Here is a 12,621-nt window from a genome sequence, read left to right as displayed (position 1 = left end):
ACTGAATAAAAAAGGAAACGTGTAGGCCTTCACCACATGGTCAGGCCTGATACTAAAGTTTTGTTCTTGTTCATTGATAGCATACATATGTGTTTTGGGATAATCTTAGATATACAGAAAAATTGCAATGATACTATTAGAATAAAGAGTTCCTATGTATCATTCACCAAGTTTTCCCTAATGTTCTACACAACTTTCAGAGCCATGACTTTTTGCCCTGATGAAGAAAGTCATTCACTTAGAGTCTTTTCTGAGAACCAGTTATATGCCAGGCACAGTGCTAGGTGCTAGGGATAGAACAATGAATAAGACAGACCCAGTCCCTGCCTTCATGAGTCTAGTAGTACAGCTTAGTGGTTTCTAAATTGTGGTCTCTGGATCAACATTATCTTGGAACTGGTTAGAAATGTGAATTCTCAGGCCCCATCCCATATATGGGATCTAGGAAGTCTAAGGGTAGGGCCCAGGAATCTGTATTTTAACCAGCCTTACAGGGGACTGTGATGCATGGTCAGATTTGAGAACTGGTCCGGGGGGGAAAGAAATATTAAATATATAGGAAAAAGTTGTGATTTCACAATGGGAGATAAAGCTATAGAAGCACATAATTGGGAGAGGTTGCCTAGTCTAGAATGTAGGAAAGACCTGGTTGAAAAAGGGTGTTTATATTGCCATCAGGAGGATGAGGGAGAGTGAGCCAGGTGGAGTGGTGGCTGAGGTCACTGCTGAGAACCAGGGTAAGATAGACTTGACATGCTAAATCTGGGCTCTCCAGCCACTACAAAACTGTAACTCAGAAAGATTAATTTTTGGTTGGTTAAACCTAGTTTAACTAGAAAATCCAGTTACTAGTTCTTTACATTTCCTAAATATTTCAGTTAACCAAGATTTTAAAAAATCAAATCTATGTTGCATTTAGAGGATTTTTTTGATGAAAAAGGAAGAGCTTTGTGATAAGGGATAGAAACCTGTTATCATGTGGACTCTGCCATAATAGCTTTGTGAACCAGTTGAGCTCATCTCACTTTTCTGGCCTCCTTCCTTGTCCTTACCTGTAAAATGAGGGGATTGAGCCATGTCCACCCAGCCATTTCCTTTCTAATTTCATAATCCAGAAATTGCTATAAATATCATTGTATTGCTGTTTACTTTTAAAAAGGACATTTATATTCCTTTCCTTCAATAGCTAATTCTACACATGGTCTGCTGGTGACTGTAAGAGTGCTTTCCTATTCTTTTTTTCTGAAATTACTGCCATAAGTTTATCCCACAAGAATGTATTATTTGCTCTAGTGACCTGGTAATTATCAGGTAATGAAATGGCCAACCGTAAGTATATTATTAGAAGCAGTTGCTGTGTGGAATATTTTTGCCATGCAATTAGAAAAGTTACTTACATTTTAGTAATGCATAAGAAGTTACCTGCTGAGGACACAGGAAACAGAGGAATAGCTTCTGTGTTCTGCTGAAGTTAAGTCTGAAACACATATATAAAAAGCCTAACAAGCCTAATTCTACAGGCTGGAGTTTAAAGCCACACTTTGTCTTTCATTTCAGTGTGCTCTGCTGTCATCAATCGGAACTGTTCCCCCGAGGAGAGCTGAGCGTGCTTTCCTAAAGCTGGATTAGGCAGCTGCATTTTTAAACTGACCATCCTGACTTATGTTGTCCCGCTCAATCCTTTACTGGGGAAAAGATGCGTTATGAGAGTATTAATGCTGATGGGCAGAGGGTTTTATATTCAAAGGCAGGCCCAGGACAGGTCCTTAATTGAAATGAATTATTAACCACCTTGCATTCAGGCCACTTCTGCTGCATCTGTAGCTATTACATGGACCTCAGAATGTGACAGACGGTACTCCTATGTCTGCACTGTGAACTTGGTCCTCAATGTGGGGCTTCACCATGATGAATTTTGACCTCTTAGATTTTCACTTTTGATTTTGGCAGCCCTGGAACTGACACTTTCTTTTAACTGGGTATGTGCCTAAACGTTGCATCTGGCAAAGGAGAAAGTGTCAGGCAGTCTTCTTAGTTGGGAAGAGTCCCCTTCTTCCCACGTTCACTTATCCTTTATCTGCACTGACAGTTGTTGTGGGTGCTCTACTTTCTATCTACACATGACCCATTTCCCATTCTCCAATGGAAGCTTCTAGAGGAGAAGGTCTATAACTGATTCATCATAGCATGATAATATCAGCTAACACTTGAGAGTGCTAATTTTGAGTTAGGCACTTGGCATTTCATTTATTTATTTCCCTTATGTCCGTGAACAAAACTGCACAATACACCCAACTGTGTATGGTAACCCTGCCCATGAAGTAGATATTTTTAGTCTTAGTTTATAAGTGAGAAAACTGAGGTGCAGAAAGGTTCAACAACTGCCTGAGGGACCCTCAGTGCTAGGTGCTAGTTGGTGCTGGAACCAGCATTTAAATCCATTTCTCCAACTCCAGAGCTTGTGCTCTGAATAGTTTGTCTCTCAAAATAACAAGAGACATCTAACATCATAGGAACTCAATAAATAATTGGAGAATGTGTGAATGACTCTCCATCTAGATTGTATGACAAGCTGAAGGAGAAAATGCAGGAGATACTCGGGGATGCATCTTTGGGAAGTATGTAGATAGTATGAAAGGGTCTGCGATATGCTTGTGATGTAAAGAAAATAATTGTGAATAAACCAAAGGCACTACTGTATTGCTTGTTATCATGGTCATGCTAACAGTTAACCATCACTGGCAAGAGAAATACTGTTGTTGAACTTGTCTTTTTCCCATATTGCCTGGTTGATTACATCATTACTTCAAGGGTCATGTAATAAGCTGTCTTAACCTGTTGTTAGCTGGATCTGATGCAACTTCTTTTTGGCCCATGGCAATCTTCATACGTTTAGGGAGTCAGACAAACTACGTTTAGGGAGTTAGATCACTAAGAGGGATATCTGTGGGATTCTAGTTCTCTCATTCCACTCTACTGCTTGCCATGCTTTGCTCTGCCATTCTGTCCCACTTCTTTCCTGCTATACCTTTCCATTCTAAAAAAAAAAAAAAAAAAAAAAAAAAAAAAACCCTTGAGTATTGCAGTTGATTGAATATTTGAGTCTCTCAAAATTCATATGTTGAAATCTCAACCCACGATGTGATGGTATTAGGAGATGGGGCATTTGGGGGATGATTATGTCCTAAAGGTGGAGCCATCACGAATGATATTGTCTTTATAAAAAAGACCCAGGGAGCTCTCTTGTCCCTTCAGCCCTGTGAGAAGATGGCTGTCTATGAACCAGTAAGTAGGCTCTCACCAGACACTGAATCTTCTGGTGCCTTGATCATGGACCTCCCAGTCACCTCAACTATTACGTATTTCTGTTTATAAGCCACCCAGTCTATGGTATTCTGTTCTAGCAGCCTGAATGGACTAAAACAAGTACTATGTGCCAAACACTGTATTAGGTATCGAAGATCCACACAAATCCTTAACCTGGGGATGACGTTAGACAGGTCTTGTGCTTACCTAGTTTGGAATCTGATGAAGAGATAAGAAAACAGACAGTAACAGTGCAGCCATGTGAGCCCTATAAAAGGCTACTGCAGGGAGGATGAGAACTCAGGCTGCTGTTGAGTTGGAGTTTAATACATAAATCAGAGAAGGTACTTGGAGGGAGTGACCCCTTGTTACCTGAGAGATGAAAATAAAATGGTTGGGTGCAGGGCATTTTAGCATCCAGTAAGGGAAGCATGTTAAAGACCAATCCAAACTTTTAATTTTTCTCTTTTCTTTACTCTTCTCACTTTTTCAGTTTGCTTGTGGTTTGAGATCCCCAAATTTGGTGATCTAGAAGCAAGTAATACTCATTTAATGTTACCCTTGTGTTCTTCTCACATAAGTTGATAGTAGAGAATGGTAGTGCTTGTTAACTAAAGGCTAGATAGGGGTGGTCTGATATTCAGAGAACTCAGGTTCAGGGTGTGGGAACCGGGCAGAATAGAAAATTTGGATATTTTTTGGATTCATTCAGTGTTCCAAGGAAAACCCTAAACCTAATTTATGGAAAATTATTTTTCTCATCAGATTTGCATTGCTGGAATTAAATGGGGAAGGTGAAGAGTGGTCTCTTGAACTCAATTTCTGTGGATTCATCTAGAATATGGTTGTCCTCATGTAAATTTAACATATTCCTAATTTTTAAGGAAAATTCTATGCAGATTTCTTTCAAATAGGCAATTACTTGTTTTGGAACCCAAATACTGAGGGTACTTTTCTTTTAAGAAAGTTTGTTAAAATTTAAAAATTTAAAAAATTCTTTACCAATTTTCTGATTTTACTTGGGACCCAGTCATAAGTGCTAACATCAACACGCTTCCCCTTCCTTTTATTTATTTTTTAAATTAAGCATTTCTTCTTTTTTTTTTTTTTAAAGATTTTATTTATTTATTCATGAGAGAGAGAGAGAGTGTGAGGCAGAGACACAGGCAGAGGGAGAAGCAGGCTCCATGTGGGGATCCCGATGTGGGACTCAATCCCGGGGACCTGGGATCACACTCTGGGCTGCAGGCAGTGCTAAAACACTGAGCCACCAGGGCTGCCCCCACTTCCTTTTAATAAGGAGATTATATCTCCAATTCAGAGTAGCCTTTAATTTTCAGGGATATTGAGGAGAATATAGAGATCAAGATGGTCTCTCAGGGTCCCATACCAACTTGTGTTACTGATATTTGTTGAAACAGGGTATAAGAGGATTTTTAAAAAGTTATTTTGTATCATGAATGTTGAAGTAATTCCTAAAACATTTCTCAGAGTATGCATTAATACTTGTCTTTTCCACTCTGACTTCACTGCTGTCTTCTTGGCATTTATAAACAATGAAATTCTTTCTAATTAATTCTAGAAATTAAATTCTGTTAAAAGCTTTGACCATAGATTCACTAATTTTTTTTTAATTTTTAATTTTTTGGCTTGATTGAAGAAGCTGGCAAGCAATTGCTATGTTTCCACTGTCTATTCATGGTTTTCCAAAAAAATTGGGTCTGATTTTCTTTTTCTTTTTCTTTCTTTATTTATTCATGGGAGACAGAGAAAGAGAGGCAGAGACACAGGCAGAGGAAGAAGCAGGCTCCATGCAGGGAGCCCGATGTGGGACTCAATCCCGGGTCTCCAGGATCATGCCCTGGGCTAAATGTGGCACTAAACTGCTGAGCCACCCGTGCTGCCCTAATTTTTTTCTGCTTTTCTTTTTTTAAAAAATTTTTTAAAAATTTATTTATTTATGAGAGAGAGAGAGAGAGAGAGAGAGAGAGAGAGAGAGGCAGAGACACAGGCAGAGGGAGAAACAGGCTCCATGCAGGGAGCCTGAAAAAACTGGGTCTTTTACCTTTTTATTTAGTGCTTTAAGAAAGATCAGTGTCAAACATTTTTAACTTTGTATAATAAAGAATTTGGCCTTCTCCAAAGAGAGTCTTGGCCTTTGTCCTTGTGTTTGGCAAGTAATCTCTGTTATATCTGGTAGGAGTGTCTTTATTTAGGGCAGGCACTGGCCACACTTGCTAGTTCTGGAGTAGGGCCTCACTACTCCAGAAAGACCAACCATGTGATTTAGGATGAGGGTTTCGGGTCACACTGTCTACCTGAGAACTGAGACTGGCCACACTGTCAATGAATCAGTCTTTCCTGGGCAGTGGAGTGCTCTTAGGGATTGAATTGTGTACCCTTAAAATACATGTTCTAAGCCCCCAGTCCCACAAAATGTGAGCTTATTTGAAAATAGGATGATTACAGATATAATTAAGATGAGGTAAATGTGATATGTGATATGACGGGTATCATTATAAAAAGCGGAAAGAGACACAAGAGGAGAGATAGTCTAGTGACAAAGAGCAGAACTAGGAATAATTTATCTATAAGCCAAAGGATAGCTTCAGGCCCCAGAAGCTAGAAGAAGCAAGGAAGAATTATCTCTCTAAGTTTCAGTTGGAGTTAAGACTTGCCAACACCTTGATTTCAGACTTCTATCTTCCAGAATTGTGAAAGGAAAAAAATTGTGTGGTTTTCAGCTGCCTTTTTGGTGGTGTTTTATTATGATACATCTAACAAACTAACATATTACCAATAAAAATGGATAAATAAGATGAATATAATGGAATATAATCAGCCATAGGTAAGAACATTATTTTGCCATTTGTGATATAATGGATGGTACTCGAGGATATTAGGCTAAGTGAAATAAGTCAAACAGAGAAAGGCAAATGTGCTCTCAATTATATGTGGAATCTAACACAACTGAACTAATAGAAACAGAGAGTAGAATAGTAACTATCAGAAGCTGGAGGATGAAGGAAGAGGGAAGATTTTGGTTAAATGGAATGAGCTTCCAGTTAGAAGATGAGTAAGTTCTGGGGTATGGAATGTATGACATTGTGATTTTAGATAACAATACTATATTGTATATTTGGAAGTTGCTAAGAGAGGAAATCTTAAGTGTTATCCCAAAAAAGAAATGGTAATTATGTGACATGACACAGTTGTCAGCTAACACTGAATGGTAATCATTTTACAATATATGTAAGTGTATCAAATCAACATATTGTACACCTTAAACTTAGGCAATCTTATATGTCAAATATATCTCAAAGCTGGGAAAAAATAATTACCATTTGCATGCATATAACTTGCCTTTATATTTCAATGTGATTTTTTTTTTTTTTTTTAAAGAAACTTCTGGGACGCCTGGATGGCTCAGTGGTTGAGCGCCTGCCTTTAGCCCAGGGCATGATCCCAGTCTGGGGATCAAGTCCTGCATTGGGCTCCCTACATGGAGCCTGCTTCTCCCTCTGCCTATGTCTCTGCCCCTTTCTCTCTCTGTGTCTCTTATGAATAAATAAATAAAATCTTAAAAAAAAGAAAGTTCTTTCTTCACTATAGAGAATAACAGATGGTTACCAGAAGGGAAGTGGCTATGGGGATGGGTGAAGTAGGTGATAGGAATTAAAGAGTACACTATCATGATGAGCACTGAATAATGTATAGAATTGTTGAATCACTATATTATATACCTGAAACTAATGTAACTGTGCATGTTAACTATACTAGAATTAAAATAAAAAATTAATAAAAAAGAAACTTCTGTTGGTCCTCTCCTCACAAAATAAGGAAGTCTCTAGCTCTCATTCCTTCTTTACATATATGAGCAACAGAAACACATATTCATGTTACATTTATTTGAAAATTTACCATCTCCAGCACTCTTCATTTCATTGTGTAGATTCAAGTTTCTATCTGGTATAATTTTACTTACCTTCCACTTTAACAGTGTTTGGAGTGTAAGACTGCTCATTGTAAATTCTCTCAGTTTTTGTGTGTCTTTAAAAGACTGTACCTTACCTTAATTTTTAAAAGATAACTTAATTGGGTATAAAATTTCAAGTTGACCATCATTGCTTTAAATATTATTTCTGCTCTCTGTCAATTCTGGGACTCCAATTATCCATATGTAAAACTGCTTGATACCATCCCAGTTTACTGATGCTGTTCATTTTTTTCAGTCTTTTCTTTTTTTTCTTGGTGCTTCATTTATGGATAGTTTCTATTGCATTGTATGTAGCTTCAATCTTACGTTTCTTTAGCAATGTCGTCTTTGTTACAAATATTAATCAGTGAATTTTTCTTTTGATAATATATTTTTAACTCAAGAAGTTTTGAGTATTTTTAAAAGTATTTTTCATTTCTCTTCTCACTATGTTCATGTCTTTCTTAAATACTAAAGTATTTAAGAGCAGAACTAGGAATAATATGTAATATTATTATGTAATATTAGCTATGTAATAGCTGTTTTCAGATGCTTATATTCTAATGTAGTCTATAGTTTTCTTGCTGTTTCTATTGAATAATTTGTGGGTCACATTTTCCTACTTCTTGACTGTCTAGTAATTTTTAATTGAATGCGGGCACTGTATATTTGATTTGTTGAGAGTAGGGATTTTGTTGTCTTCCTTTAGAGTGTTGGGCTTTATTCTGGGAGACAATTAAGTTGCCCCCGGATCAGCTTAATCTTTTCCAGTCTTACTGTAAAGCTTTGTTAGGCCAGAGAGAATGTAGCCTTTACTTTAGGAATACTTTAGTTCCACTACTTTTGGAGTTAGTTTTACTTCGATTTTTCACTGCTTTGGGGTCTTTTTGGGGGCCCCTTCTGAATTCTCCAAATGGTCATTGGGGATTCTCCCCATTGGCTGTTGGGAGTTTAAAAGATACCCAGATCTGTGCAAACCTGGAAGACATTCATCTCATAGATCCCTGGTTACTCTTTGCTTTATCTCCTGAAGTTTCACTCTACACATATGCATGTTCTGTAGAGAGTCCAGGTTATCTCAATGTAGACTTAGAAGCTCTGTTTGTTTGTAACTACTCTCCTCTCTAGATCTCTTCCCTGTAACCTCTAGCCCCTTGAAATACCCTGAACTCCAATCTTTATTTCCTCAATTCAGTGAGACTTCCATGTTTGGGACCCTCCCAGCCCCTGCCCTGAACTCCATACCTGCTCTGTGGTCAGGAGTCTGCCTCTAGTTGGAAAGCTGGACAATCATTAGGATGACCTCATTTGTTTCCCTTCTCTCAGGGATCACAGTTCTGCATTTCTCATTATCCAGTGTCTAAAAGATGTTTCATAGATTTTGTTCATTGTTCTACTTGTTTAAGGTGGAAGTTAAACCTGATCTCTATTACTTCGTCTTAGCCATCTCAGAATAAAACAAGACAGCTCATGTAATACATTATTAAATTCTCTGAATACTTAATCTGCATCAGATCTGTCACCTCTAATTATTAAGGATGTTTGATGCTTATTTTCTGATTCTTTAGTTTAAGATTCAGTGGAAGTTTATGTTTTAGGTAAAACATCCTGTCTGTCTTCAGTTCAGAGATGTTTGTCCCATCCAAGATGTTACAAAGTTATATTCTTTCTACTGGTTTCAACAGGAAATAGTGCCATTCTACGACTTAGTCTTATTATGGAAGAGTATAATAGTGAGCCCCATATTTTTGAGGGCCTGAAGTCAGTGTTGACAGAAGAACCAAGGGGCAAATATGGTTGTCTTTCTTGATTGCAAATACAGTCGTCTCTCTTTTCCATAGAGAACATGTTCCAAGATCCCTACTGGATACCTGATATAGTGGATAGTACCGAAATCTATATATACTATGTTTTTTCCTACACATCCATACCTATTATAAAGTTTAATTTATAGATTATGCACAGTAAAAGATTAATGACAATAACTGGTAATATGGTTTAAAAAATAAAACAATATACTGTAATAAATGTATGTGAATGTGGTCTCTCTTTTTCAAAACATTTTAGTATTCTGTATTCTTTGGGTAAATACCTAGTAGCACAATTGGTGAGTCATAGGGTGTGTGTGTGTGTATGTAATTATTATATATATATGTGTGTATATATATGTAATTATATATTATGTATATTACATATACATATACACACATCTTTATCACATATATATTACATACATACACAATGGAATATTACTCAGCCATAAAGATGAAAACTTGCCATTCTCGATGCAAATGGAGCTAGAGAGTATTATACTAAGTGAAATAAGTCATAGAAAGATAAATACCATATGATTTCGCTCATAGTGGAATTTAAGAAACAAAGGATTGTAGGGGGAAAATAAGAGAGAGGCAAACCAAGAAACAGACTCTTAACTATAGAAAACATATAGTTACCAGAGGGGAGATGGGTAGGGGCATGAGTTAAATAGGTGATGGGGGGGGATTAAGAAGTACACTTGTCGGGATCCCTGGGTGGCGCAGCGGTTTGACGCCTGCCTTTGGCCCAGGGCGTGATCCTGGAGACCCGGGATCGAATCCCACATCAGGCTCCCAGTACATGGAGCCTGCTTCTCCCTCTGCCTATGTCTCTGCCTCTGTCTCTCTCTCTCTCTGTGACTATCATTAATAAAAAAAAAAAAAAAAAAAAGTACACTTGTCATGAGCATTGGGAATTGTATGTAAATGTTAAATCACGAAATTGTAACTTGAAACTAATATTACAATGTATGTTAACTAACTAGAATTTAAATAAAAACTTAGAAAAAAGGAAAAAAGTTCCCAAAATATCTTAGTATTCTGTACTCACCTGTAATTTTCTTGTGATGATATGAGATGATAAAATGCCTACATGGTGAGGTGAGGTGAGGTGAGTTGAGTGATGTAGCATTAGGTGACTAATGATTGTCTGATGGTACCTCAGAAGGAGGTTCATCTGCTTCCAGATCACGGTTGACCTTGGGCAACTAAAACCACGGAAAGCAGAACCATGGATAAGGGAGATGGAGAAGCCTTCTGTACAGTTAGCATTGCTTGGTATTCCTGTCTTATCTTTTAATAACTTGCCTATGTCCACTAACTAGCTATGTGAACTCTGTTGTCTTATCTTTATTTGAGAATAAATATACTTACCTGGTAGAGTGATTGTGAGGATTAAAGGGCTTAATTTTATGTTAAGAGCTCAGAACCAAATGATCGCTTAATAAATGTTAGCTATTTTCTGGCTTCTTTACATATTTTTTTCTTAAAGCTTTATGGCCTCTACTTAGACTTTTCAGTCCTATTTCTGATAGTTAAGATTTTAATGAAGTAAGATAATTAGATCAGAAAGTATAGGAGATTCCAGTACAGGTTCAGGAATATGTTAATACCTAGAAATATTTTCCAGAGATAGCTGAATATATGCTGATGATCTTGCATGATTGTAGAATGCATAGAAGCCTACTGTGCAATGAAATTGAGGCATTTCAGACATTGTAATTGGATATTTAGAAAAGTGAAAGAGCTTACTTTGAAATTTACAATAGTTATTCCTTATTTTTGGATAGTATTTCAATGTATTTTTTCAGATACCATTTCAGTTGGCTCCTCTCCCTAAATTATAGGATAATCAAGAGTTACTGCTTTGCTCAGTAAGTTAGGCCGAGGTCTCTTGATTTTGACTCAGTTCATGATCTCCATGTTCTGAGATCGAGGCCCCTGTTCTGAGATCGAGATCACGGAGGGCTCCCTGATCAGCAGTGAGTCTGCACCTCCCCGCTCTCTCTCTGCCCTTTCACCTGCTCAGGTACATGCTTCTCACTCTCCGCCCCCCAAAATAAATCTTTTAAACAACTTAAAAAGAGTGTTATTTTAAAAGATACGATTCTGGTTCTCATTAAGATATGATGGGTTGCCCAGAATTATTATTTCTGTTTAAGGAAAAATTTAAATTGTTGAGTTTTTAAAGATTGAACTGTCCTGGCTGGCAGAGCTTATTGATGTTTGTTTGACTTAAAATTTTAGTTCTGATGACTGTAATTCAACAATATTGATAGCTTTGGTGTTGATGGATTTCAGCTCTGGAACAGGAAAGAACATGCTTGGTTTTCTGAGCCCTTTGGGTATCTAGTATTTTTGAACATTACACTAAAAAATAATTTAGTAAAATATGGCTCTTGAGATACCTCTTAAAAAAATAAACTGATACTAAGGAGGTAAGAAGAATAAAAACATTTCTCTACATAGTCTCCATTCTTTTAAAGTTATAAAATACTCCATGTATTTAGTAAAAGATTCAGGTTAAATGAGCTGCACTCAACCTCTACTGGATAAGACAGGTGGCATTTTTAATATAACTACTTGTCAATTCTGAAAGGCAAATAATTTCAGGATTAAAGACTTTGGCAATTCAAATTGTTACTGAAGTTTTATGAATAAAGGATGTATAATTTTAATTAGGATAAAAGCAGCTGATCTCTTTGATTCAATAAAAATGATACTTGAATACTTCTACCTTTAAGTCAAGTTTATTACAGTTGGGGCTCTCACTTGGCCAATTGGAACTGATCAAACATAGCATGTGTAATCTTTCAACTTTATTTTTTGGACTTAATACACTGGGGCTAAGTAGGCCCCAATGGCTAGGATTATGACCAATATTCTTTCAATAAATGATACCACCTCCTACACAACACTGCTGAGCTATTTCATGACAGACAGCAGGACTGTTCTGGGCCAACATAACAGGGGGAGTTTGGCTTGAATTATCTGCCATCCTCTTTGGGCAGCCTCCTGCATTTCAAGGCTCTCCTCTCTTCCCCAGGAATTGACTCTTCTTTGTCCTTTTGTTCTAGTTCATTTTGGCCAGGAAGCATTTGTAGTAGTAATTCACAGTAAGCTATCAGTAGCTTAGTATTATTTTCCCAGTGAATAAATTTATATATTTATTTATATTTTAAAGAGGATCTAGCAAAAGGACACAGCCCAAAAGAACTGCAAATGGTAGAATGTTAGGTGTTAAAATGGGGAGAATTGTTGGCCTTGTGTATTGGAAGCCATGCTGTGCCCATCTGTGAATATTAGTAGGTACCACGGGCCCATAAATAAAGCCAATCCTGTTAGGAAGGAAAAAATTATTAAGAATCTCAGAAAGAAATTGTGGATCATGAGCTACCTCACCTGGAAGCTTTATATGCCTAAATGAACTAAGAAATAATTCTTGAAATCCTCCTATATATCATAATTTTCCTGCCCATCTTAGCCTGTGGTGGCTAAATTTTTAAAACTGTAAGTTAGGATACA

The 12,621-nt window shown here is 37.1% G+C and overlaps 1 long non-coding RNA gene across 2 annotated transcripts in view; it reads left to right on the top strand.

The window, feature by feature from the left end:
* LOC125753097 (uncharacterized) overlaps positions 1-12,621 on the top strand; it is a 90,800-nt gene that overhangs the window by 55,267 nt on the left and 22,912 nt on the right. Inside the window, exon 4 of one of the 2 annotated variants that reach the window (XR_007404114.1) lies at positions 10,284-10,409. The exons of the other annotated variant lie outside the window; for it this stretch is intronic. This is a non-coding gene — a long non-coding RNA (uncharacterized LOC125753097). Of the gene's footprint in view, positions 1-10,283; positions 10,410-12,621 lie in introns of those variants that run through there. 2 annotated transcript variants of the gene reach the window in all.

Source organism: Canis lupus, chromosome 20 (assembly GCF_003254725.2).
Source record: "Canis lupus dingo isolate Sandy chromosome 20, ASM325472v2, whole genome shotgun sequence".
In the NCBI taxonomy this organism is placed as follows: Eukaryota; Metazoa; Chordata; class Mammalia; order Carnivora; family Canidae; genus Canis; species Canis lupus.
The sequence above is the reverse complement of the archived record's forward strand: the minus strand, read 5'-3'. Positions and strand labels throughout refer to the sequence as shown.